A 27,973-nucleotide genomic window follows, 5' to 3' on the forward strand; every position below is an offset into this window, starting at 1 on the left:
CACAGTGTTAATTCCCCCTCCATCTTCCCTGCACTTAGCTCCAGTATCTGACAGGACAGACTGATCTCAAAATGAATTCGGCAACAGTAGGTCAAACATTCTTCAGATAATCTCTGTCTGTATTTGCCAAAATTCTAATCACTGCCTCCAGCGGTCTTAAGGCCTGTGTACTTCCAATTAGACGCAAACACTCAGCGTCTGCGTACAGTCGAACGTGAGCCTGTCATATACCATTTAACTGTGCGCGCATACATAGGCGGTTGGAAAATGTGCGCAACGACTGCTATGAGACACCGGACTTTCTCTTCAGAACTTTAGAGACATAAAGATGTCTTTATATTCCTTCAAATTCGAGTTATACAAATGCAGGAATCTTCAGATCCCCTTACACACGCTCTCTTGACTTGTACATCCACTGTTGTTGTTTTTACCTCCATCTCCTGATGTTTAGCGGCGATTACATCTTCTTCTAGCACTTTTTCGTGATAGCAATGGCTCAAAATGTAAGTGTTGCCACCTTGTGGACCCACTAATTAGTGCATATAACTCCAGGTGTATGTGCATATGGCTCGTGGTTAGAAAAATTGGGCTGCGCGCGTACAGTGCAGTGTTAGCGTCTGAGCGAAGCATACTTTGGGTTTGTTGTGGAATGTATGCAAGTAGGTATAGATGCGGAGTCTCCAAAAGAGGGCAGGGTTACTCCAGGATGGGGCTGGTTTACTCCAAAAGGGGGTTGTGCCAACTTCAAAACAGGGTGTCACATCCACACACTGAAAGGTTAAGGGAAAGGTTTAAATTAGGAGCTCCATAGAGCTCCCTCCCATTTTTGGAGCTCTGCCTGCAGCTATATACTTCTCAGTGTATGGAGAGATATATAGTTGCAGGCAGCGCTCCAAAAAGGGGTGGGAGATCCAAACCACCATTGAAGATATAGGGAACCCCTAACCTAACCCTTTCCCTAACCTTAACAACCAACATGGCATGGTGGTTGTGTCCTCATTAATATGAGGTTGTGTGGGTGGGGATTTCTGCTTTAGAGAACGTCATTTCATATTGCTTCAAAATTGTGAAGTGTGGGGTAAAAGGCTCCCTCGCCACCTTTTTTTAAAAACTGAATTTTCATCAAAACTACTTTCTGTTATTATTTATTTTCACAAATTATGTTGCTCAATCAATATCCAATGAAAAGACATACATTTTTTCGATCTTGATACATACTGTGTCCAGAATATTATTTTTTTTCCCCTTAAGGTGTGGCTTTAGCCAAGTTTTACCCTATCTATGGCGAGAAACCAAATTTGTTCACAGACATTTCCATTCTTAAAATAAAGTGTTGGATGGGATGCTAGCTAAAATTTGGTGCCTATATTGTATAGATTTCAAATTCTGTTTGTTGACTGGTTGGTCTCTATGGGAATAAAATTCACTGAAAGTAGAGAGAATTCAGAAAGCCTGAGTAGAAACACCACATTTTTATAGTGTAAAATCGTAACAGGTGGCTCCTAATGAAGTTGGTTGAGAGAATGTACAGAGTGTGCAGAGCTGTTCAAGACAAAGGGTGTATATTTTTGAAGATAAAAAAGTAGGTAGTTTATTTATTTAACAGTTTTTTGGTCATTGCATATTTCCCATACTTACAATTATTTTTATGCTATTATTCTAAAATGTGGAAAATAGTAAAATGAAAGAATCAGTTGGTAAGTTTATACTTCTGACTAATTGTTTTAATTTTTGTAATTTTGTTTAATTTAATTTGGCATCTGCATTTCCGTCATAAACCACTAGGGGCTCACAAACTCGCGGTTTGGAATCCCTAAACTATGTTGCCTAAAGTCAAATTGTGAGTTGTTATGACCAGTGCTGGGTGGATTACTTGTGAATTGTAATCAGGTACTGATTACAAATTACATGACAAAAAAAAAAAAAAAAAAATGAAATCAGTAATGTAATCTCATATATTACATTTTTGGGGTAATCTAATCCAATTACCTTTGGATTACTTTCAAACTAATTCTATTTTATTTTATGTCACATGCATTTGAGTAGGATAATAATTTTAACATAAAAGTACACAGAGGAAGAAAATGTTTTCCATTCTTTATTACTAACAAAAAGAGCCTCACAAAAAAAGCTCCTTGTGACATTTTTAAAAAGTGCATTAAACATTACATGAATGAAATAAACATTAAATCTAACCGTAATGACAGTGCATGGCCAAAGTTTATTAAAGCCAAAGAGAAGTTAAGTTCATTTTAAGTGCATAAAACAATAGCAGCATTACTAACATTAACGACCATAAAATCAACATAAAATGATCATAAAATGAACAAAAATAATTGACTATAAAATCAACAGCAACGACGTTTCTTAGGTCAAAGCTTTCATCTAAAAACACTGAAACACTTTTAACTCTTACTGCCTACTGAAAGTCCATTGGCTATTCCAAAGCTGAGGTGCAAGCTATTATCTTTCGAACAGTAAGAATATTCTAAAAAAGCAGAATATTTTAAAGCATTCCACCGAGTTCCACCGAGTCACACAAGGAACAATAGTGTCAAGTTTTATGTCAAGTTTCATGCAGTGGACTCAGCATCAGCAGCAACAGCACAGCAATGAGCTTTTTTCCATATTGCTGCATATTTTGTGGTTGAGCTATTGTGTACCCAGCGGGCAGGACCCTTAAAGATGGCATCCAATAGACCCTAGAAGCAATTAAGTTCAATGTGGTGAGTTAGTAAGAAATAATACATTTATATTTAAAAACATATCTAGTTCATTTTAAGTGCATAAAACAATAGAAACATTACATGAACAAACAGTAATGAACCTGAAATCAACAGCAATGATATTGCTAGGTCAAAGCTGACAGCTCAAAACTCTGACACACTTACATTTAACCCTTACTACTTAGTAATAGTCCATCACCTATTCGTCAGCAGAGGTGCATATCTTACTGTTGCAATGTAAAAGGAGCACAAAAGGTTAATCTATGAGACTATTGCATTTCGAGGTAAGAATATGATGATATTGATATGAAAATGATCAATAAATTATTAGCAATTTACTGCCATTGCCTTGTTAATATGTAATCATGTTATCTATAAAAAGTAACTGTAGTCCGATTGCGAGTATTTTAAAATGTAATTTAATCCGATTACAAGTACTTGATTTTTGTAATCTTATTACATAATCCAGATTACATGTAATCTGTTACCCAGCACTGGTTATGACTAATGTTGTCTGCTGAATTACAGGTAACTGATGGTACCTTTTTCATGATAAACTGATTTATTTATTTTTTTTTTTTTCGATTTGGAATGCCCAATTCCCAATGCGCTCTAAGTCCTTGTGGTGGCGTAGTGACTCGCCTTAATCCGGGTGGCAGAGGACGAATCTCAGTGTCCTCCGTGTCTGAGACGTCAATCCGCATATTTTATCACGTGGCTTGTTGAGCGCGTTACCGCGGAGACATAGCGCGTGTGGAGGCCCATGCTATTCTCCGCGGCATCCACGCACAAGTCACCACGTGCCCCACTGAGATCGAGAACCACATTATAGCGACCACGAGGAGGTTACCCCATGTGACTCTACCCTCCCTAGCAACCTGGCAAATTTGGTTGCTTAGGAGACCTGGCTGGAGTCACTCAGCACGCCCTGAATTCGAACTTGCGACTCCAGGGGGGGTAGTCAGCGTCAACATGATAAGCTGATTTCTGAAATGGTTGTGCTTTCAGAAAAAAAGAAGAAGATAATTCATATGATAATTTTAATATAAAGTTTGTCAACATTGTTTCTATGCCATTTCTGTTTCTCCATAACAAAACACTGATATTATCAAATCTTTGTGCAATACAGTACAGGTCAAGGTTAGGTGAAGGGATATTTCCTATTTCTCTAAATGTTTTTCTCCTCTCACCGTAAACAGAACATTCCGATCTCATTGAGAGTCAGCATGGGAGGTGTGTGTTTGTTATTCTTGCTTTGCAAGCCAACAGACGTCCTCAACACCACAGATACACACAAGCAATTACATGTCTGTGTACATTTCTGCAGCTCATGCCAAGCCCTGAGGTTGTTTTGATGACACAGGTGAAATCTGAAAGGGGTGGTGTTAGGGTTCCCCCTCCTCAAAAATCCCAATTTAACCCCCGGTTATATGTAACTGATATGCTAATGTGGCATGTAGTTCAAGAAGTGTCAAAAACTAAAATTAGATCATAACCTTTTTTGGTCTTGTTTGTATCTTTATTAAAGGCTGCAGGACAGATTCAGATGCCAGAGTCAGTATCCTGATGCATAGTCAATGTAGTGTTTAAAAAAACAACACTAAATGTGCTTATTTGGAAAATTCCTATTTCCCTATCTTAAAATCAGTTTTTTCTTGTTTTAGCTGTCTCTGTCTAAATTTGCTGAGCCAGCTATTTAAATTTACCATCATCATGTTGTAATGTGGTCTTCAATTCCTCATGTAAGCCATTCAACAGCTTCCCATTTCTTTGCACTGCTATGCAGGCTATGCTTAGTTTTTAGACACAGACCTGGCCTAAATTGTTACTTGATTTAACTTGACATTTTTAAGTAATGCAGAATTAATTACTAGGCCTATATAATAACAATAATAATAATAATAATAATAATAATAATAATAATAAATAATAATAAAATTATTATTATTAGTAGTAGTAGTAGTAATATAATAATTTTATAATAATAATTATATTATATTATTATTATTAATCTGTGTAATAAAATAAAAAACATTTACTTTTACTCATAAAGATGTAATAGATCAAAGAAAGAAAAAATAAATAGTAATAATAATTAATATAACTGAATAACAACCATAATTATTATTAATATTATTAATAATATAATTAGTATTATACTTATTATTATTTATGTTATCATCTTAATGTATCTGTGTCAACACCCCCCCCCAAGAGATAGGTAGGTGCTTTATTACATAGAGTGTACCGAAATGAACCAGAGAAATCATCACTGCCATTAAAAATCAATTAGGTCAACAATGAGCTGTTGGTGTTTTACAAAAGAAACAGGAACAGCATTTGGCAGAGAACAGGATGAGTCAAGCACAGGAATCAACAGGGGATGCTAGCATGCGTTTACATCATGATCGCAGCATGCTAAAGCCATCCAGCCAATGGGGTGGAGCGTGATCACATTCAACCACCAGTCAAATTTCAGAGGCATTTCGTGCTGTTGAGACTGAGCATGTACAAATCTGGGAGAAGCAGTGTTCTCTGTCTCACACTATAGAGAGGAATGACAGGGGTGGGGTAAAAAACGGCCACTTGGCAGAACAGAGGAATTGTGAGAGTGTAAACAAGGAACATTTTTTGGAATCTGTGAGTTTGTACAAAAGTGCACGGGTTCAAATTATGCCTGGTCTGTACATTTTCTGTAAATGTAAATCTAAAATCTCTGATGCTTAACAGTTCACTAAATGACAATGCGAAGTATAACAGGTAAAATTAAAATATTTTTTATATAAATGTAAATGTATGTAGTCAGTTCCCCTGAAGTTCACACAGACGTTCATCACATTATATACAGTATATATACTGTATACACTGATGAGACAAAACATTATGACCACCTGCCTAATATGCTGTTGATCCTTTGCGTGCTGCCAAAACAGCGTCGACCAGCCGAGGCATGGACTCATCAAGATCCCTGAAGGTGTCCTGTGGTATCTGGCACCAATACATTATCCTGCTGAAAGAGGCCACTGCCATCAGGGAACACCACTGCCATCAGGGAACACCACTGGCATGAAGGAGTGTACCTGGTCTGCAACAATGTTTAAGTAGGCGGCACATGTCAAACTGAAGTCCACATGAATGGCCAGACCCAGGGTTTCCCAGCAGAACATTGCACAAAGCATCACACTCCCTCCACCGGCTTGTCATCTTCCCACAGTGCATCCTGGTGCCATCGCTTCCCCAGGTAAACGGCGCACACGTACACGGCCATCCACGTAATGTAAAAGAAAACGTGACTCATCGGACCAGGCGAACATCTTCCACTGCTCCAAGGTCCAGTTCCGACACTCACGTTCCCATTGTAGGCACTTTCAATGGTGGACAGGGGTCATCATGGGCACTCTGACCGGTCTGCGGCTACACAGCCCCGTACGCAGCAGGGTGTCAAATTGTGTGTTGTGACACATTCCTTCCATAACCATCATTAAAATTTTCTGTGACTTGTACCACAGTAGACCTTCTGTTGGTTCGGACCAGACGGGATAGCCTTCATTGCCCTCGTGCATCGATGAGCCATGGGCGCCCATTGACCTGTCGCCGGTTTGTGGTTTGTCCCTCCTCGGACCACGGTCGGTAGGTACTCACCATTGCTGACTGGGAGCACCCCACAAACATTGATGTTTCAGAGATGCTCTGACCCAGTCGTCTGGCCAAAACAATTTGGCCCTTGTCAAAGTCACTCAGATCTTTACTCCTGCCCATTTCTCCTGCATTCAACACATTGACTACAAGAACTGATTGTTTCGCTTACTATCAAATCTACCCAGACCTTGACATGTGGCCTTGTTAGGAGATGATCAACGTTATTCGCTTCACCTGTGAGTGGTCATAATGTTTTGCCTCATCAGTGTATATATATGGTAACACTTTACAATGAGGTTCGTTAACATTATTAACATGAACATTAAAATATTGAACAACAGTATTCCAGTTCATATCTTTTATCAATCTTTTATGTGTCCACTTTACATTAAGGTACATTTTCATAGGTAACTAATCTTAAATTAGTGTTATTAAGCATTTATAACCTGTCAGGTAATATGGTGCACTATTTGGCGGGTACTGCATAAAAGTCACCCTTTTTATGCATGTTGATATAACCACATATCAGTGATTTATAATGCATTTGTAAATTAATTATTAGTCATTAATGAACACATTTATAAACCTTAACGAAGGAAACATTAATGTAAAGTGTTACCTATTACCTTTTTCTCTGCAGTCAGATGCCAATATTAGTTAAAATGAACTAACATGAGCTAACAATGAACAACACTTTTCCAGTATTTATTAATCATGGTTAATGTTGATTCCAACATATAACAATACATTTTTAACATTAAATGTTGTAGGCCTATATGTTAATATGTTAAAACATTATGAACTTATGAATTAACATTAACCAAAATAAATACTGTTTAAAAATATTGTCAGAAATCATTGTTAGTTCATGATACCTAATGCATTAACTAATGTTAACAAATTGAACCTCATTGTGAAATGTTACCATATACAGTATATTACTGTACAATTTAATAATTCTTTTTGTGAAATATTTTGCTTGAAAAATGTGATTGCTCTATCTCTCTTTAAACAAATGCCACTCGGTTTGATATATTTTATCTAATTAAGTGTGGCTGAAGTGGCTAAGTGTTCTAAGTGTGACTCCAAATATTTGTGGTATCTATTTGTTATCTATTTGCAATGTGCATGTGTTCAAATTGCAGGAATGCATTTTAAATTGCACAATATGCTAATAATAATGTGTTCAAAACACTTGTAAACCAGGGAAACAGTCCGTTAAAGTCATTTACAGCTTACACAAACACATCTGAAATGTTAGTAATATATGTGTGAGGATGATATTTCAGAAGGCTGTAAATGTGAAGCCTTTGTTATCTAACATCATATTTTCTCACACAAAATGACGTAGGGAAATGGAAAACAAACTTTTGAGATTTCTGACGTCTCAAAAATTAGATTAGCTTTAGAATCTGACTTGTACTACAAACTAAGTTGTGTTTAATCTGTACTTGCTGGAAGAGAGTTAGATCATTGGGGGGGAGGGGGGGGGTGGGGTCATGAGCATGCATTAGGTGAATGAAAGCCGCCTGAACACTGCCCTCAACCAATGAAAACTTGCGTGGTCATGTATTTTAGCCAATCAAATGAAGGCACAGTTATACTAGGCAGCCAGCCAAGAAAGTTAGAGTCATGAATGTACAGCAGTAACATAATGAGGGAATTTTTTGAAGGTGAACACAAGTTTCGGAGGGAGATTTTTAGTCTTGCAATAAATGAGATCACTGAGCAAACAAAGTATAAACGAGTAGTCTGAAGAGTACTATGAATTCCCACACAAGTTTAGTCATCAATTTAGAGCTGGAATACAGACATACATTAAAGAAGGGAGGTGAAACTGAAGATAAAACTGAAATTGTGGTTGTAAAGGTTTATTAAATCAAATAAAATATACATTGCTCTTCGCAGCTCACAGGGTTGGTGTCAGTACAAACCATTTCCCTTTTTCCTCGAAATCATTCCAAATATCTGACCAGTGGAGCTGTCTGTCTGAAACAATGCCAAGTAAACCCAGAGTTCAAGCATACCAGAGCCCTGTTGAGTTTAAAGGCTGGGAAGAAGCCATATTTGACCTGGACAGGCTGCCGAACGGAAAATTTATTATTTTAGAATGGAAAATATAATTTGTCATTAGGCCTCTGAGATACAACCTTCATAATGCTTACATTACATCAGTTCCAAATGTGTGTTGTCTGGTCTAGATTTAAAGGGATGTTTTACCCCAAAATTTCATTTCTGTCATCCTCATGTCATTCCAAATCCATATGATTTTCTATCAAATACAAAAGGAGATGTTTGGCAGAATGTTCTAGCTGCTCTTTTCAATACAATGAAAATTAATGGTGACCAGGGGCTGTCAAGCTCTAAAAATGACAAAAAAGCACCATAGAAGTCATTATTCACTGAAAATCTTCCCCTCCACTGTAGCTCTGAAATCTCATTCATTCAAATTAATGTGCATATATTCAGATTTGGTGCTTCACTTCACACATTATTTGACAAATGAGAACCAATCACATTTGGGATCATTGATGTCAACCCTGGTGTGACACATACATTTTAATATACACAGCAAAAAATAAAAATAAATAAAAAATAATACTGAGTATTTTTGTCTTGTTTTCCAGTAAAAATATCTAAACATTCTTAAAACAAGATTTATATGAAAGAACGTATACGAGTTATGTGTTATGTAAACTGATAGACATACTCTAAATGCTATGCTCTGTGGCCAAAATATTACAGTGTATATGGAAAAACAAAGCACTTGTAGAGCACTTGGTTTTCTACAATCAACTATGGTGGTTATCCATATGTATACTTTATTTAGCTATAAAGTTGTCATAATGGATGACCTAAAACTATAGGCGTTAAGATGGTTTCTTTATGTGGGAGTATTCGTGAGTAAAATGTCTACTCACATGCCCTCTAGTCAGGAGCTAAGTAGTTCTTACCACGCGACTGACTAATCTTCCCTGACTGGCTGGAGGGCACAGGTATTCACATCATTATTGGTTTAAATGAGTGTTCACATGGGCAGCCATGCACTCTATATTCGCATGTTTACTTTCAGCCCACGGCAAGAACTTGCTGGTGATGAAATTTTAACACAGTGGTTAGATTTAGTCAGAAGCTCGTATGAGATGACAACCTTTCAGGTGTGATGTCACATAATGAAGACACACCTGTACAAAGTGATACTTCACTGGCCACAGAAAGCATGAATAAAGATATAGTTTCAAATATAACTTACCGATTGGAAATGGAAGATCGTTTTTAAGAATTCAGGATTTATATTATAGACAGATTGTCTGGTTTAACAATATTAGTACAAACATAAATATATAGCTGTAACAATGCTCTGTAGTGCTTTTTCATTTCAATGCTAGAAATTTTCTTAAACAGAACACTAACGAACTTCCAGTAACAGTTCACCCAAAAATGTCTAAAAAGTCTAGCCCTCACAGTCTCGCTTTTATTCCTGTCAGAAATGGTGAATAAGGTACATAGTGAGAGAATGTAATCACACAACCAATGTAAAAAAAAATTTTTTCATACTTTTTCTCTTGAAAATGTCCTTTAAATGTAGTTAATATTTCACTGTGTCATATTCATTAATTTTAGACAATTTTACTCAAAAATATCATATTTTAGTTGACAATAATGTGCAAAATGACAAAAATATGTATCAAACAGTAATAAACCAGACTTTAACCAAATATTCAAATATTCTGAAAATGTATAAACTACTTACAATTATTTAAACATGTATCAGACATTAAAGATTATAATGTTTAATATTTAAGGGGCTATGTTGGCGTGGGTTTCAGAAAGTACATAAGATACATAAATACTGGGTTACATAGCCAAATTTACTTAACTATTTACTTTTCACTTGTCGCATTCTAGAATTGCCTTCTTCGTCTTCACCTATATGATGCCTTAAAATCCTGCCTATGTAGGCAGCTCACTAAGTTTTGGAACAGAGCCAATAGGTCTGGCTACTTTGCATTATTCAAAAATGTTTATGTCAAGGCATTGCACTTAAATATAAGGAGACCTCAGCTGTTGCGTGGTGAAAGTGTCTGACCTTGTATGCTTGTAAGCAGACGTTCCAAAACAAAATAAATGCTATTATGAGGGACAAACAAGCAGAGGAATGAGACAGCTGATGCACCATTTCCTAACTGGTATAAGTAATGAGTTTCCATTACAATATGGCAATAGAGAACAGCTCTTGCACTTACCTTTGATCCACATGGCTCGATGCCAAGCATGCATAATGTTATATTAAGACAGAGATGCCAACCTAGCACTGTTTCTACTGCTATCCACCTGGGTCAGCCAGGAGCCAGCCTCTGTCAAATGCTACTGAAAATTGAAATTGGGTAAAAATAAGCACCTTGTGGGCCCTTTACATGCTGTAGGTAAATACACCCTCACAATAAACCTCAACACTTGAATGTTTCGCTGTCTGAGCACTGCTGCATACAACAGTTTGTACCCCTAAATACAAATAAGTTATTTTATAAAGCAGAAAATGAATGTTATAAAGAATAAAGAAGCTAGAACAGCCACAGTCTATGCCTCATGGTTGTTCGCCAGAACCTTGATTTGCTGCCATGTTTTGCCAATGCCTTCTGCATCTTTTGCCGTTCTGTGCCATGTGTTGCTTGGTCTACGATTGCCTTGAGGGTTCTAATTGTGCACAGTTCTGCTGACGTCTTGGGGAGGCCGACAGAGGACATGACTAATCCACCACCACTTACATTTCTTGATTTGATTGGCCATTGCATTTCTACCGGTGAGCTTAGACACATCTTTATTTGAGATGCGGTTGGGCCAGAAGATACATAGGATATGATGAAGGCATTTATTGAAAAACACTTGCAAACTTTGATGTTCTGCTGTGTGATACCCCAAGTTTCACAGCCATACAGGAACATGCTCTCTATACAAGCACTAAAGATGCAAAGCTTCAGGTTCTTGGATAAGGTAGAAGACCCCCATACCTTGCTCAGCACGAAATAGGCTTGCCAAGCTCTGTTGATGCGATTGCCAATGTCAGCATCTCAAACAGCTCGCTTTCTCTGTCTGAGTACCTGACTTTACACTTGGCTTCCCTGTACAATTCGCAGATGATAGCAATGATGTAGGTTCTTCAGTGCACTCCAAATGGCATTCCTGTTCACATTATCTAACACTCTTTCAAAGTCGACAAAGAGGAGGAACAGTGGTGATCTCCATTCAACTGACTGCTTAGCAATTATCCGCAAGATATTGACTTGGTCAGTGCAAGATCTTCTTCGGTGAAAACCAGCTTGTTCAGGATGCAGCAATTCATCGAGAGCAGTCATAAGTCTGTCGTGTACAATAATGCCAACAGCTTCCCTAGTGTTTTCAACAATGGGATGCCCCTCCAGTTCTTTTATTCGCTCAAGTCTCCCTTCTTAGGAATCGTCACAATCACACCTGTCTTCCAACGCTCCGGTACCTGCTTTGTGGCCCAACTTCATGTAGCAGGGGCCACAGATGCTTCACAATTTGATGGGGTCTGCATTTAATTAGCTCGGCTGCGATGTTGTCAGATGTTGTTAGACTTCAATTTCCACTTCACCATGATCAGGAGGGTCTGTGCGGATTGTTCGGCAAGCATTGCGTCTAGTTTGAAGTTGGAAAGGACTTGACTCATTTGTCTCGGAGGGTGTAGATGAGAAATGCTCTTTCCAGCACTCTAGTTGTTGTTCTTCAGTTGTGAGTGTGCGACCATCAAAACTCTTCAACGGCAGGCATACCTTCAAATTCCTGCCACTAAGTTGACAAATGACTTGGCAAATGGTTTAATTTGTATACAGGTAACTATAATAGAGGAAATTATCTGTTTATATAGTATCACTATGAAATTCTGGTGTGCCATGTTATAAATCACGCATTATACAGTAATTAGAAATTACAACAAAAAAAATAAATAAATAGGGTTTAACATTAAAATGCAGGGGAAAATTCTGCATTTTCTCCAAAAATTAAACTACATTGCCGGTGAAAGCATGATATTTTAATTGCAATAAAATTTAGGTAGATTACAAATTTTCTTATTTTATTTAATCAATTAAAATGTAATGGGGATAAATGGGGAAATTAAAATGATCTGACATTTCTATGAAAAAAAATAAAAATCTAAAATTTATATTTGATGGGAATGAGCCTAAGTTTGTTACTTTTTTTAGAGTAATTGTGTTTTTGCCAACAGGCATACCATACATACAAACAGCTTACTATCCAGATAAACATCTAAATATATCATAAGTCTTAAGCCACTCAGTTTATAGATAACATAAATATAGAACTCGATTCCTCCATTCCTAGGCTTACTAGTATAGCTCAGACATTCGTGATGGAGAACAAACCAAACAAGCAGTGTCCATAGTGCATCAGCAACACAGTGGCACAGCTGAACATTATGGTGTATGGAATAGTGACAGAACTAAGGAGTTGTTTGTTGCACAATTTGTTGTTGAACTCTGTTATGGAAGAAATAGTTGAGTTCCCAACTGGATTTACACTTAAATTCAAACCCGATGTGCCGAATTCCAGACTAGCACAACCATGTGGCAAATGTTCATGCCCGAAAATCACCCACAATTCACATCCCATTAAATCTCTGGCTACCACGATATTACTGTACTTTTGTAAAGTGAAAGAATGCTGTTTTGGTCTTATTACTATTAGATTTATGTTTAGGGTTTAAGTTAGGGTTAGGACTATATTCATGTAATTACTATTCAAATGTTGTTGATAATCAGGCACGCTGTGCCTTTCACGTCACATCCATTCAAAGTTGTAAGTGAAAAGTATGCATGCTGACGACTGTAGTTCCAGCTTTGACCACTGGGGGCAGTTTGTAAATTTGGAAAGAATAAACCGATTTTAGCAGACAAAACATTTGACCTCCTGTTGCTGATTTTCTCGCCAAATCAGTCTGATGTTTTTAAACAACATGTGCTTAGGGTTAAAGTTCATTGTTGTAAAGTTCAAGGGAAAACCATGGATGACGTAAATCAGAATATTAGGGACTGACGGTGTCAGTCACTATTTACATTGGTTTATGAAAAAAAATGCAATCCAAGTGAATGGTGCTGTCAGTCCCAAACATTCTGCCTTAGAACGCCTTTTGTGTTCCATGAAAAAAAAAATCATAGGGTTTGGAGTGAGGGTGAATAAATTATGAGAGAATGTTTATTTTTGGATGAACTTTTCCTTTAAGTGCAGTGCACTGAGCTGTTACAGTATTGTGGTGAAGAGAGTGACTTGGCCTCATTTTGAATTTTCCACTCATCGGTGGTTCCTGTGAGCGATACATTAAGAATTAGCTAAGAGGCAGTAAGAATGAGGGGAAAGGTCAACGGAAGAGAATGGTTTTGAGGCTGTCAAATGTGGCTTCCTGTTTTCTAAAGCAGCTGGCAACCATGTCAATAGTAAGCTTAGATTTCTCTCAAGAAACAGACTAAAAGAGAGAGATGTGAGCATGTGATCATATATCAATGACTTTATGAGGAATCTATCACTTTTTAGTTGATTATTGCTGTCTCTTCATAAACCTGTGGGCCATCAATGTTAACCTACACTGTAAAACGTGGATACCTGCAGTTGTTACCATAATTAGTTATTTCAGCTTCATCTAACCCTTAAAAATTTCTTCATTGGTGTAACCTAATTAAGTCAGGTTGGTTCAGTCATTTGAAATAATATTTTTTTTATGAATAGAATCCATTCATTTAGATCTTAAAGCATTTTTTTTAGGTTACCTGACAAGACATTTTTACAGTGTATAATACATTTGTTAATATACCCACCAAAACCGGATAGGATTCAATGAAACCAAGATTTCATGCAAAACAACTTATTTTGATTAAAATAATAATAATAATAATAATAATAATAATAATAATAATAATAATAATAATACATTTGAATGATAATTGTTGTTTTTTGTGTTGTTTTTTATTGGTTTGTGTATCTTTTCTTTAATATATTTTGTACTGAGTAATTAAGCACACATTTACAGTGGAGTATAATTTGCGAGCAAACATAGCAATCAAAGTGAAAGTAGTTTCCAGCACCCTTTTAATTGTAAAAAAATAAAATAAAACAAAAGGTTTAAAATGCTTGTCAGTGATCAAATGATCTAAGGCACCTTAATTAAGGAATTCCTGGAGTGTCAGATCAGTATCAGATGGACCACTTCCTGTGAAAAATACATCTATGATGTATGTCCATACTGCAAAAAGGAATGCAGGACGAGTACACACCAATATTCAGGGTTAGGGATACTTAGAAAGCACCACTTACTACACAGTGAATCAAATCTTTACACAATATACAGCTGGTCTTATTTTATCTGGGTTTCAATCAATCCATCTCAATACTGCATACATTGTGTTGCCACACATGGAAGTGTTCCTGGTATACAGTTCTGTGAAAAATTATTTGCCCCCTTCCTGATTTCTTCTATTTTTGTGTATCTTTCATACTAAATTGTTTTTGATCTTCAAATGAGATATAACATAAAACAAAGGCAACCTGAGTAAACACAAAATACAGTTTTCAAATATATATATATTATTGAAGCACAAAATTTTTTCCAACACCTATATCATCCATGTGAAAATCGAATTGTCCCCTTAAACTTAATAGCTGGTTGTGCCACCTTTAGCAGCAACAACTGCACCCAAACGCTTCCGATAACTGGAGATCAGTCTTTCAAAACACTGTGGTGGAATTTTGGCCCACTCTTCTTTGCAGAACTGCTTTATTTCAGCCACATTGGATGATTTTCAAGCATGAACTGCCAGTTTATACCTACCACAGCATCTCAATCGGGTTCAAGTCTGGACTTTGACTAGGCCACTCCAAAACTTTAATTTAGCTTCTTTTGAGCCATTCAGAGGTGGACTTACTCCTATGCTTTGGACCATTGTCTTGCTGCATAATCCAGTTGCGCTTGAGTTTCAACTCATGGACTAATGACCGGATGTTCTCCTTTAGGAGTTTCTGGTAGAGAGCAGAATTCATGTTTCCCTCAATTATTGCAAGTCGCCCTGGCCCTGAAGCAGCAAAGAATCTCCACACCATCACACTACCACCACCATGCTTGACCGTAGGTATGATGTTCTTTTTGTGGAATTCTGTGTTTGATTTACACCAGATGTAACAGGACCCCTGTCTTCCAAACAGTTCCACTTTCGACTCATCAGTTCACAGAACATTCTCTCAAAAGGATTTAGGATCATCAAGGTGGTTTTGGCAAAATTCAGATGAGCCTTAATGTTCTTCTGGGTTAGCAGTGGTTTTCACCTTGCCACTCTTCCATGTATGCCATTTTTAACCAGTGTCTTTCTGATAGTGGAGTCATGAACAGTGACCTTTATTGATGTGAGAGAGGCCTGCAGTTCCTTGGATGCTGTCCTTGGCTTTTTTGTGACTTCCTAGATGAGTCATCGCTGTGCTCTTGGAGGATTTTTGGAAGGTCAGCCACATCTGGGAAGGTTCACTACTGTGCCAAGTTTGCTCCATTTGGAGATTATGGCTCTCACTGTGGCTCTTTGGAGTCCCAGAGCCTTTGAAATAGTTTTGTAACCCTTACCAGACTCATGCATTTCAATCACCTTTTTCCTTCCCGTTTCTTTCGAACTTGGCATAGTGTGCTACTGGGTGAGACCTTTTAGCCAACTTAATGCTGCTGAAAAAAAAATCTGTTTAGGTGTTGATTTGATTGAACATGGCTGGCAGTAATCAGGCATGGGTGGGTCTAGTCCAGCTGAACCCCATTATGAATGCAGTTTCATAGATTTAGGAATTTACTAATTAAGGGGCAAATACTTTTTCACACAGGCCCAGTTGGAATTGGATAACTTTTTTGCTTCAATAAATAACATTATAATTTAAAAACTGTATTTTGTGGTTACTCAGATTGCATTTGTTTTATGTTCGATTTTATTTGAATTTTTGAAATTCTGAGAGAAGGACCCAAATGCAGGAAGGCAGAATAGGGCTTTTATTAAATAAACAAATAAAATACAAAATACAAATCAAAACTTTCATGAGGGAGAAGAATAAACAACTGGAAACAAAACAGAAACTAGACCGACCAAAACTGGAGACAGGAACAGGGAACAGACCAGAACAGAGTTGCAACACAGCAAAACAATCCAACAAAAGACAGAACAACAAAGAAGAATATGTATAGGAGCTGGTAATTGGAGGGAAGGACACAAATGCATGAAACAATCAGTCGTCCTGGCAATAGAGCTGACATCCTCCACGTGGCACCTGCAAAACACAAGAGAGGGAGAGAGAGGAAAACACAGACACACACACCAACACACAACAAGACAGATAGACAGACAGACAGGAGGGACTATCCAGCCAAGACTGTGACAGCCCCCCCCCCCCAATGGATGCCCCATGGTGTCCAAACTGGGCAGGACAGAAGGGGATGGAACGACCAAGGGCAGGAGGGTGGGGGCACTAGGAAGGTGGCCAGGGCACCAGGGCAGACTGGGCGGACTCTTAGGGAGCCAGGGTAAGTCAGGCGGACAGCCAGGGAACCAGGGCAGACAGGGTGGACTATTGAGGAGCCAGGATAGTTTTGGTGGATGGCCAGGGAAACAGGACAAACTAGGTGAGGGAATGGGAACTGAAAAGGGAGCAGACCCAGGGATGAAGAAGGGACCCGAAAGGAGTTTGGTGCAGGATGGAACTAAAATGGGGCATAGGTCAGGGAAAGTGGCAGGGCAAGTGGGAACTTGGAAGAGGATGAGGGTGGTAATGAGGGTGATAAAGGCAGGGTGAGCCTGGGTAGTAACTGGGTAGCATAAGATATCAGTGAAAGCTGCTGGGCAGAGGGAAAGGTCTGGGCAGAGGGTAAGGTCAGACATGGCCACAGGACAGAGGGTGAGGTCAAATATGGCCACATAACAGAGGATGAGGTCATACATGGCTGCAGGACAGAGGGTGAGGTCAGACATGGCCGCAGGACTAGGATCAGTCTGGGCAGCTGTTGGGCACTGAACAGGCTGAGCAACAGACTGGTGGCTGGTGTCTGATGGGTGCTGGCTACTGAGCTGAGCAATAGACAATTTGTGTCTGACTGGTGCTGGCCACTGGACTGAGCAAAAGACTGGTAGCTGGTGTCTGACAGGTGCTGGCCACTGGACTGAGTAAAAGAATGGTCGATGATGTCGGATGGGTGCTGGTTACTGGGCTGAACAACAGACTGAATATATAGGAGCTGGTAATTGGAGGGAAGGACACGCGAGAGCCAATGGTATCATCACTGAGTCTCTGACGTCAAACCTGTGTCAATATGCTTGAGGCGGCAAATTTTGAATGTTTTATAACTAAACTTGTGCAGGATGTGTTATGGTGGGCGCGGGGTGACCATGATCAGTGACTAAAAATGTACATTTCGGTTTGTTCTTCACATAAATTATTGTAAGATTCAGAATACACCTGGAATGAAACAGGTCACTTCAGCAGTGCAGGATGTGTACAGACAGATTAAATAGACAGATAAACAACAGATTAAATATTAACCACTATGAATAAATCTTGCTGATTTCAAATGTAATGAAAATCATTCCCCCAACATCAATCACGATGACAAAATTGTACCCCAACGTATAATTAAACGATGCTAAAATTCAAATGCCCATCGTGTCAGTCAGTTGACGTCAAAGGTTTCTCGTTGAAAAGAACGCAATTGCCAGTTGCGTCGGAAATTGACGCCAGTGGGCACTTTTGGCGTCTGTAGATTGACATGCTGGGCTCTCGCACAAGCATCAGTTTGCACTCACTGAGAACTTTATTAAGAACACTATGGTCCTAATAAAGTGCCAGATATGGTCTTCTGCTATTGTAGCCCATCCACCTCAAGGTTTGATATGTTATGCATTTTGAGATGCTATTCTGCTCACATCAATTGTACAGAGTGGATATCTGAGTTACCATAGCCTTTCTGTCAGCTTGAACTAGTCTGGCCATTCTCCATTGACCTCTCTCATCAACAAGGCGTTTCCATCTGCAGAACTGCCACTCACTGAATGTTTTTATTTTGACACTATTCAGAGTAAACTCTAGAGACTGTTGTTTGTGAAAATCCCAGGAGATCAGCAGTTACAGAACTACACAAACCAGCCCGTCTGGCACCAACAATCATACCACGGTCAAAATCACTGAGATCACATTTTTCCCCATTCTGATGGTTGATGTGAACATTAACTGAAGCTTCTGACTCATATCTACATGATTTTATGCATTGCACTGCTGCCACACGATTGACTGATTAGATAATCACATGAATAAGTAGGTGTACAGGTGTTCCTAAGTGCTCAGTGAGTGTATGTAGACCATTTGATATGCATAACTGATTTGCATATCATCTAACAGAAACATTTACAGAGCCAATAATGGAAATATTGTCTGTCACCTATGTCGGTGACTTTAAATCAAGCTGGATCACAGTATTAACAACTTAATGGCACATTCCTATAACACGTTATTGCCAAATAATGATCACGATTAAAGGCATGTTACAGTACCTTTCAAAGTGTATTCTCAAATATATTCTCAAATATTCCATAATATGCATAATGTATTGTAATTGTGAAAGAAAACAACAACAATTAACTTATTTTGCTCATATGGATGCACACAGCTATTATGTTTTATGTTATAATAATGACACAGAAAGCCGAACTCATCACATAAACTTAATTAAAAGTGCACGCTCAGTCAGACTTTGTTTCCTCCGAAGGAATTTCAACAAAATGTTATCTGGCATTTGCATTTTTAATGATAATTGTAATGAAGGGTTGTAAAGGATTCAAATTTTATAATTTACTGTGCAACACAAACTAAAACTAAAATTAATCACAGTCAGTTTTATTTTAGTTACTTTTTGAGACATGCAAATGTATTTTAGTTTAGTTTCTGTTTTTTCAAATATGTATTTCTTTTTTATTTCAGTCATAGTTTTTGTTTTCGTTAATAATAATAACACTGTTCGACAGTCATTGGATAAAATTGGACAACGCTGTGTCCAATAAACAATTTTTTACATACAGTCAGTAAATAGTTTCCCTTGTATTCTACAGAACCTTGCATGGTCAAACACTTAGTGCTGTATTTTCTAGAGTTAACAGCGACACAAGAGAAGGCCCCTACATATGGATGCCTGCTAAGGCTTATGTTCTAATGTTCTTCTTATGTTATGCCTTCTAAAGCCACTTTTTGTATTGCCTAAACAATGCCTTACTCATCTGCCACAATAATGTAATGTATTTTAATTATCGGAATTATATTTATTATATACTATATCTATAAATATTTAAATATAATTATTTAGAATAATGTAATCATTATATATTGAATTATTTAATTACTAAAGCACAAACCTATACATGTTCTAGACTAGAGTAAACAAACAAGCCATTGGCTCTTTTAACTGTAATGTGGGACAACACCCTCCGTAATATTTAGCATTACGATTTCTCCCATTCATGTGTATACGAGTGGGCCATCACTTCGCATTATAATGTCTCGGGTTCTGCATGGATAAGCACTACTCGCAAACCTAGTTTGTAATACTGTCCTAAACACACTTAATAACAAACTTAAATGTTATATGTTCATTTTCATTTCCATGTTCAAAACTTATGTAAGCCTTTTTTTACTTTAAAATTTGAAGAACTGAATATGTTATGTCGCTCAGAAGAACAACAAGAGGAAGAGATTCTTTACCATCAGCAGATGATTCATTGTTTAAAAGATTCTAAAAAAAAAAAAAAACTTTGGCAAAAACTTGTTTTGGTCATTGACTTCTCATTTATAGAGCTTTTGATGGCAAGAAAGAACTCGTTCTCTTCTAGAGGTCAGGAAAATGTTTGTTTGAAATCAAGGGTCAAGAGTGTCTGACCTGTCTGTCTAAATATTCCCATTGGGCCATAATGCAACAAACAACCTGTTTGCTCTTTTGCTATACAATAGTTGAATTGTGCTTTTATAATAATAATGAATAATGTGCGAATGTGGTAAAATTGTCTGGCATCTGAAGGGGGAATACCACACTAGTAACAGGGTTTTTTTAATAGCTGCTGTATTGTGCAAGTCTAAATTTAGTGGATGTCTACATATGTTAAGATGAAGAGGTAACAATGAATCTTCATGTCAGAAAAGCATCTCTTGAGCATGCTTAATGTTGGCTGCATGCCTCTGAGCATGTAGCACATGCACTTTATGTTCTCAAGGCTGTTTCAGACTTTATAAATAATGTTGAGCATTTCCCAAAGGCATGTAAAGAGCATGTCACTGACCACAGGAAGAGAAACCACCCTGCCTGTATCAATGACACCTTCCTACCCGACTCACTTAACAGCTTTTATGCATGTTTGGAGAAATCCAATAGCACACCAGAGATCTGTTTCAAAACGTGGTGAGATGTCTACCTAGATTGCTTTAAGGCATTATAAGCCACTTCACAGAGGATGTCATTGGAATTGCCATGATCTTTATTGACTTCAGCTCAGCATTAAACATAATCATAACAAAGAGCCTAATGAACAATCTGTCTTCTCTTAGATTGAACATGTCTCTCTCTCTCTCTCTCTCTCTCTCTCTCTCTCTCTGCAACTTGGTCCTGAAACAACAGGCATTAGGTAGTCGAACTTTTCACCCCACCATATATATAACGCTGGTGTACCACAAGGCTATGTACTAGGCCCGCTGCTGTTACCCTGCTGACCCTTAACTACAGTGGCAAAATAAAGTATATGAACCCTTTGTAATTTGCTGGTTTTCTGCATTAATTGGTCATACAATGTTATCTCATCTTCAAGTCACAAGTATAAACAAAACAAAATGTGCTTAAACTAACAACACACAAACAATTATAATCTTTCATGTCTTTATTGAACACATACCATTAAAGAATCACAGTGCTGTGGAAAAGTAAATGAACCTAAGACTTTGATGTCCACAAAAGCTAAATTATCCTATAGGATATCCTGATAAACTTGGGAATTAAATTCTCCCTCGATGATGGCAAGCAGTCCAGGTCCCAAAGCAGCAAAGCAGTTCCAAATCATGATGCTCCCTCCACCATACTTCACCATTGGGTTGATGTTTTTATGCTGGTACTGTATGTGGTGCCCTTTTTACACCATACATAGTGCTGTGTGTTTCTTCTCAAACAATTCAACCTTAGTTCCACAAAACTAGTTGTGGAGTGTCAAGGTGGTCTTTGGCAAACTCCGGCATGCAGCAAAGTTTTGTTGGAAAGCAGTGTTTTCCTTCGTGGTGTCCTGCCATAGACACCATGCCTGTTTAATGTTTTCTGTATAGTAGACTCATGAAAAGAGATGTTAACCAGTTCCAATGATTCCTTCAAGTCTTTAGATGTCACTCTAGGGTTCTTTTTTTACTTTATTGAGCAGTGTGCCCTTTGAGTCATCTTGGCTGGAGGGCCGCTTCTAGGGAGAGTAGCCACAGTACTAAATCGTCTCCATTTATAGACAGTTTGTCTACCTGTGGACAGATGAATATCTAAGCTTTTCAAAATAACTTTGTGACCCTTTCCAGCATTATGCAAAGCAACCATTCTTGATCATAGTTCTGCTGAGATCTCTTTTTTTGTGAGGCACGGTCCACGTCAGCAGATGCTTCTTGTGAATAACAAACTCAAAATGCTTGAGTGCTTTTTAAGTCAAATTAGCTCTAACCCACAGCTCCAATATCATTTCTTTAATTGGATGCCAGGTTTGCCAACTTCTGACTCTTAAGCCAGGGTGGCTGCGCTCCAGCTGAAGCTCAGTAGAAGTTGGATGATGCAGCAGGACAATGACCCTAAACATTGATGTAAACCCACTACAGAATGGCTTCAAAAAAAGAAAATCCACCTTTTGGAGTGGACCAGTCAGAGCCCAGACCTTAACCCAATAGAGATACTGTGGAATTACCTCAAGAGAGCCGTTCACACCAGACTAAGAATATGGCTGAGCTGAAGCAGTTCTGTTTGGAAGAATGGTCCAAAATTCCATCTAAACATTGTGCAGGTCTAATCAGCACCTAGTGGAACCGCTTGGTTGAGGTTATTGCTACTAAAGGAGGATCGACCAGTTATTAAATCCAGTTCACTTACTTTTTACACCACACTGTGAATGTTTAATGGGAAGTAATAAGACATGAAAGATTGTAATTGTTTGTGTGTTGTTAGCTTATGCACATTGTGTTTGTCTATACTTGTGACTTTGAATGAAGATGAGATCACATTTTATGACCAAGTAATGCAGAACACCAGCTAATTCCAAAGGGTTCACATACTTTTTCCTTGACACTGTACATCGCCATACACAAGAACAATCACATAATTAAAATAATAATTCACCGAAAAAGAAAAAAATCTGTCATTATTTACTCACCCTCATGCCCCACCAAACCCATTTGGCTTTCTTCTGTGGAATACAAAAGGGTAAATTTGCCATATAAGTGAATGGCGACTTGAGGCTGTCAATCTTCGAAAAAAACCACCATAAAAACACTATAAATCTATTAAAAGTAGTGTGTGTGTCATCATCTGAGTATCAACATGTTTGTGTGACATCATGCAATTGCATCTCGACGAAATCGGAGTTGAGAATTTCTGCACGAGCCTACAAGTTGTAATTCTCACAATGCACTCCATTGCACTTTTCCTAGCAGGAAGTTGGAAAATCCAACTTTCCGAGTTGAATGGAACGCAGCACTACTTTTCAAAACTTGATCCGACACTGAATTCTCAAGCAGCCTAATTTACATTTAGAAAACTCCTGATGTTGCTATAACAATGTAAAAAGCACTTACCAATTTACTTGAAGTGAAAATCAGTCCTCCTTTCCTGTTTAATAAATTAAGCAATCACACGGTCATGCAGAGCGTCTCGTGTTTTTAAATCCATAAGGATCTCTTTCTCAACGGCAATACCAGCAGTGATTACAGCAACTTGGCAGCAAGATCTTCGCTTTCAAATTACGTACATCACTTAAAGCGTGATTGCGTTACTCAAGGCCAGCTAGAAGGCCTGGACCGGGACATATCCTAAAGATCACACCCATCAATAACAAATAAATCAATCTGATTGGCTGATGAATCTGACAGTCTGACATTAGATGCGCATTCATTTGCACTGCTGAGGGATGCTGAAGAAATTCTGAAGGCCTGAGGGGGTGGAGCTCAGACTCACATGCTGCTTTGGGAATGTGATTTGCGAAACAGTTGTCACACTTTGCTTGTAAGCATCAAGGAATAAATTCTGACTGGATAAACTTTTCATTTTTCTCTGTTTGTTTGTAGATTAATTAAGAGTGGAAAGCAATTAAAAATATATATAGGCAAAAAGGTGATTGAGAAGGAAAGGATGAAAAATATTTATTTATTTGTTGTTATTCGCCACTGCTTAAAAGTAAAGTACTAAGTAATGTGACTACTTTTTTAATGAAGTAATCAGTAAAGTAATCTGATTACATTTTTAGAGTAGTAATAAATAATTTGTAGTGGATTACCTTTTTGAGTAAATTACCCAACATTGGTTATGAGATACTCAAGAACCAATGACGGTGATGTGGTTGATTTTCAGCCTGTGCCATAGGCCACAGGTTTGATTTGGGAGCTGAATACTAGTCAATAATGACTCACATTTTGGTGTGTTCATCACACAAAGTGATCACATGGCTTCAGAAGACTTGTCAATTTAAAAAGAAAAGGTTTTACAACAGGTGTTTTTGTCTGTTTTTCAATCTTGAGAGTTCAGATTCACTTTTCGTGTTCATGACGATTCTTCAAAATTCTCCTTTTGTGTTCCACAGAAGAAAAAAGTAATACGGGTTTAAAGTGGCATGAGAGTGAGTAAATGACAGAATATTTTCATTTTTGGGTGAACTATTCCTTTAAGTTTGCTGATGATATTACAGTCATGGGGTTCATCTGCCACAATCATGAGTCAGCTTAAGGCCTGAAGGACAACAATCTCTTCTTTACAATCAGAACTTAAGAGTTCAGAGTAGCCCACCCTCCCCTGCACATCAGTGTTGTGGCAGTGGAAGCAATGCGCAGCTTCACATTCTTCTGTATACACATCACCAATAATGACTTCTTTTAGACCTTAAAGACCCCCCTCTTTGTGCAAAACGTCATTTCATAAACTGCAATATTAACTGTAAAAAAAAATAAATAAAAAAAAAACCACACACACTTCATTTTGATTCTTTCCTGCCTACATCAAGTAGACAGTAATATGGTAAACCACAGATAATCGGAGATGTCAGAATAGAGTGAGATGAAACCAATTTTTTTTTAATTGAATTATCATTAAAAAATTATTTTTAAACACAGAGTTAACAGATGTCATATCCAGCAAAAATGTATATATTTATATTTATATAATTATATCTTGTGTTATACTGTATGTGTTATAGAGCAATGTTACAAACCATTTTTATATTGTGGATATAGGGATTTGGTTGGGCATGCTACTTTAAAGCTTCGCAAGCTTCAGGCTACTTAAAGTAGTTAAACTTCAGTCAAGCTACACTTAAAGTAATTCACTAAACTACAAGCTACTAACAAAAAGTAGCTAACTACATTGAAGCTATTTAAAGAAGTTAACTGTTAATATTTAACAGTTCTGACTGCAGAATTACATCATATCAATAGTTTACATTTAATTAGGGTGACATTAAACAAATTAGGCTGACAATATTAAATTGTGCATACTGTATGCATTTATACGAAATTTAAACAAATAAAACAAGAAAACACTCTATTTTATATACTGAGTCAAAATACAGCAATAAACAGCAGCAGATTTACTTGCGTGGGGCTCAAGTAAATCAGTGAATCATTTATGTGAACTAGTTTATTTAAATGAACTGTCCGAATGAACTGATTCACTAAAATGAGCTGGATTTTCCAGCACAATATATGAAAGTGAGATAAGGCGAGAACGTTTGATTTCTCTCTCGACTCCATCGCTGCGTTGACAATACTTGAACTAGTGTGTGTCAAATAGCGTTTTGTGATGCGACTCGTTGGAAGATGTAGCTTGTTACTGTAGGCTATACAGAAAATTTTAGATAAGTTACCGTTGTAACTTGTAGTTAGTCACTCCTCAACACTGTACAGTGAGAATAATTATATTAAATAGACTAATGAGAGAAACCAGAGAGAGAAAAAAACTGACAGGAACAATTAAAGGGATTTTATCTCTGCTTCAATAGTGCTCACTGCGTTCTTTGTGCTAAAAAGTCCAAACTAGAGAACCAGTTCCTAAAATGATTCACCTTCTTTGAAATCTAATACTCACAGCTCAAACACAGGCCATCTGTAACAGTTAGGTCTCGTACTGTATTTCCTGTGCATTCTCTCGGGCAATAGATAATAATATGTAAGTTATGTAAATATATATTTATTTATATTGTTACAATTTCCTAAATCCAAATTGCACACACATGTACACAGGTTTTTTCTGTTTACTCTAACTGTTTATTTGATTGCTTTTTCCCTTGTACATATTAAATGTAATTGCTCAGTGGTCCTGTATCTAAAATAATCTCCTTGTGTGTGAGAACACATCCAATAAAGGAGAGAAAATATACTTGTGCATGCTGGAGTGTACCAGGATAGAAGATGCATTACAATATGTCAGAATGACCATGTTTAGACAGGAGCTTTCTCTTGTCAAGCAAGTCATTACAGATAATTCACCTCCTGTGAACCATATATTTCAAACAGAAAGAAAAAAGAAGGGAGGAGGATTTAGATTTGGAATGATACATTTGGGCAGCCGTCCTGGCAGAGGGACTGTGGATTGGGTCAGGGCTTTAAACACGAGAGGGTTTCCTGAGACAGGAAAAGATTAGAGAGTAAGGGCAGTGACGAGAGAGTTAGAGAACGTGGGAGATTGAGCAGAAAGAGAGAGTGTTTTTCCCAAGATAAACAAATTTTGTCCTTATCGTATACTGCGCTACAGGAGTAGGGCACATCTCAACAAATGCTGCATGCGTACAAGAAACTGAGCAGCACAAAATTGACGCAAATGTCTTGACCCCTATCCAGTTCTACAAGACTACTGTAAGGAAAACGGCTGAAGCACAGACCAACATATGCTGTAAGGGTTGGCTCTGAATAAGATTCATGTGCAGGATGTTACAAAAGGTCATTCATTTGTTAATCATACTTTTTTTGACCAAATTCTGTCTCATTTCTGATGAACAGTGTCAAGTGTTTCATTGTTAATTTATATTTTTCAGTTCTGTAGCACGAAAATGTAAATTGTATAAACAGCCCACCAGAAATGCCTGGGTCATGTTTAACCCAAAATAAAAAGTATATAATAATAATAATAATAATTATTATTATTATTAGTAGTAGTAGTAGTAGTGGTATATTAAAATATAGTAAAATATTTAGAGTTGTTATTTTATAATCATCATTAAAATAATAATTTGCATAAAGAAAACAAAGCTTACTTTAGAGCCATTAGGATTTTTTGCACTGTGACATTATTTTTATGACAATTAAGCACAACAAATATATATATATATTATAACTCTAGCTAATGCAGTAATGAAAATCATCAACAATAAATCAAATGTTTTAATTAAAAGTAGCATTAATAAATTCAGTACAACAAATACTAATATGTTGTATAATTACATATGTACCTTTCAGTTCACATAATATAAAATTGTTGTTTCATATGACAGAATATGCTTAGATTTATCTTCTTTTTTGTTTTTGTTTTTTTCCATCGCAGTAGGCTACTGAGAAACTTAAGGACTGGTGCTTAATTGTTCAAATTCATGAATGTGTATGTCACAATGCAAAACAAAAAACAACAAAATTATCCAATTATCAGTCAATGATGTTTGTCAAGAACACTGCAAATATGAAAAACCTTGTATGTTTATCCTACTCTGATTCTCAATTCACTCCACATTTCATACCACATTTGAATCTTATCTAAAGTTAACCACTGAAAATAAACCAAGACTTGTGATAAAGCAGCCAAAAGGATGGATTTTCTGTCAGTGCTACTGAATTCAATTGGAAGATGATAACTTTGTTTAATGTATAAAACTAAACTGAAAAAAGGGAAAGCAGATCTATCTAACATACTAAACTTGAACACCTGAAACCAATTTAATGCATTTATGTTTGAGATGAGAACATAATAATATTGTGTATTCAACACAGTCATCAGAATGTGATATAATCACATTGCTATGAAATGTTCAAATGGATTCAGACTTCAAACAGGTGGTGTTCACTCAACATTATTTTTACTGCTTGCTCAATAAACTTATTTAAAATGAGCAGATGTAACACAACTATTTAGTACAAACAAACTATAGAACATATATGTTCACTTAATCCAGTTGTGTTGGAACTATGTAAATAATATATTTTGCATCAGTGTATTGCTGAAACCGGGCAGGAGATTTCCAGTTCCCAGCATGCTTTGCATGGGACTGGATTGGAAGAGTACATTTTTAAAATGAAGTGTTATTTGAATGTAT

The 27,973-nt window shown here is 37.3% G+C and overlaps 1 protein-coding gene across 1 annotated transcript in view; it reads left to right on the plus strand.

Moving 5' to 3' along the window:
* The window catches only part of LOC127425669 (DNA-directed RNA polymerase III subunit RPC7-like), a 307,967-nt gene that overhangs the window by 23,750 nt on the left and 256,244 nt on the right, over positions 1-27,973 (plus strand). The window lies entirely within an intron of this gene.

Source organism: Myxocyprinus asiaticus, chromosome 34, assembly GCF_019703515.2.
Source record: "Myxocyprinus asiaticus isolate MX2 ecotype Aquarium Trade chromosome 34, UBuf_Myxa_2, whole genome shotgun sequence".
Taxonomy (NCBI): domain Eukaryota; kingdom Metazoa; phylum Chordata; class Actinopteri; order Cypriniformes; family Catostomidae; genus Myxocyprinus; species Myxocyprinus asiaticus.